The sequence below is a fragment of the Mus musculus genome, chromosome 9, assembly GCF_000001635.26.
Source record: "Mus musculus strain C57BL/6J chromosome 9, GRCm38.p6 C57BL/6J".
Lineage (NCBI taxonomy): Eukaryota > Metazoa > Chordata > Mammalia > Rodentia > Muridae > Mus > Mus musculus.
Genome location: NC_000075.6, coordinates 95,623,085 through 95,624,816, shown reverse-complemented (window position 1 = coordinate 95,624,816; position 1,732 = coordinate 95,623,085). Strand labels below are relative to the sequence as shown.

Sequence of the window (1,732 nt, the reverse complement as noted above, 5' to 3'; positions counted from 1 at the left end):
AAGATGGCAGGGGTTCGCTGGCTCCCTCCTGAAGCTAGGCTTAGCTATGTTTCATTACTGGGGGAATGAAGTGGAAAACTTCTGGGGCACTTCTTTTTTTTAATCTTTTATATTTTAATTTCTCTTTTTGATTTTTTAATTAAATCGATGATATTATTATTATTATTATTATTATTATTATTATTATTATTATTATCATTTTATCAATGTAGGCCACAATATAGTAATGAACCATACTAAGTAGTATAGCCCACAGTGGAGTGTGGTCTTACTCATTCTGCCAAATAGCATGAATTGGTTAAGGCTTTTTAATATTCTGGAGCACTTCTTATGAGCAGGATGGACAGAAACTGGTCATTCTGAAACATCTGAGTGATTAGTGCTGGGGTTGAGCTGCTTCAGAGTCCTGGCCACAGCAGATGTCGTGTTTCCCCAGAGATTGACAGTCAACTCTTTCTTGAAAGAACAGCTCCCAGATTGTTCACCTAGACAAGCAGATCTCAACGTATGAGTCACAACCCATGGGGGCTGATTTAATGGGGTTGGTTACCTAAGGCCAGCAAAAGTCAGAGATATTTACATTATGATTCATAACAGTAGCGAAATTGCAGTTACAAAGTAGCAATGAAAATAATTTTATGGTTGGGAGTCACCACAGCATGAAAAACTGTAGTAAAGGGCCACAGCATTGGGCAGGTTGAGAACTACTGCCCTAGGCATTCTTTTTTTACTTTTATTTTATTTATTTATTTATTTTATTTTTTACTTATTCACTTTACATTCCACTTGCTGCCCTGCTCTAGACTCTTAACTGTGGGAAGCCACATGTGCCGTTGCTGAGTGGCACTGACTACTGCTGGCCACCACGCATAAGTTTGGACAAACAACCAATGTGTACATATGCAGTAAAGTTTTTTGCAAAGACACTGCCTGGCCCGGGCATGATAATGAGGTTCTGTAAGGTACTGAGAGTATAACCAATCAGATGTGAGACATGCAAATGAGGTATGATAATGAGGTTCTGTAAGGTACTGAGAGTATAACCAATCAGATGTGAGACATGCAAATGAGGTATGATAATGAGGCTCTGTAAGGTACTGAGAGAGAGTAGCCAATCAGATGAGGAACATGCAAATGAGGCTTAGTGCATAACCAATCCGGGTGTGAGACACGCCTCTCCTAGGCCTATAAAAGCAGCACCAGTTCTGGGCTCGGGGTCTTTTCGCCTCTACAATCAAGCTCTCCCAATAAACGTGTGCAGAAGGATCCTGTTGCAGCGTCGTTCTTCCTGGCCAGTCGAGCACGCGCAAGACTTAACCTGAATCAATCTGGCTGAATGTCTCTGGGTTTCACCCAATCCCGGGCCTCTGGGGCTTGGCAACTGGAAGTCCTGTACTGATTTTTGTATTAACTATTGTCAAACTCTGCTCTCAGGTAGGGAGCTCAATGGGCTTGTATGTGACTGAACTGGGTGTCACTGGATATGTCTTTGTCCCCTTCTCAATGTGGACACATTGAATAAATCTCCATTTTCTATTGTTTTCTATTAACTTAGCTGTTTTAATTGGCTTCTTGAGTATAGGCAGCTGAACTTGGCTTCTTGGGGTACTTACAGGCTGTGTCCCAGGCTCAGTAACAGTTCTCTGGGAGAAGACTGAGGAAGTAACTGGGAGCTGATGTGTAGTTTCCAAGCATTTCGTTCATTTTTACTAGTCAACTGAATTTATGAGAG

General features: G+C 41.5%; 1 non-coding gene across 1 annotated transcript; it reads right to left on the bottom strand.

Moving 5' to 3' along the window:
• Positions 1 to 205: 205 nt before the first annotated feature.
• Positions 206 to 357, bottom strand: Gm25582. The gene has a single exon (XR_003948459.1). It is a non-coding gene; the product is annotated as a small nucleolar RNA SNORA4 (small nucleolar RNA).
• Positions 358 to 1,732: the final 1,375 nt, after the last annotated feature.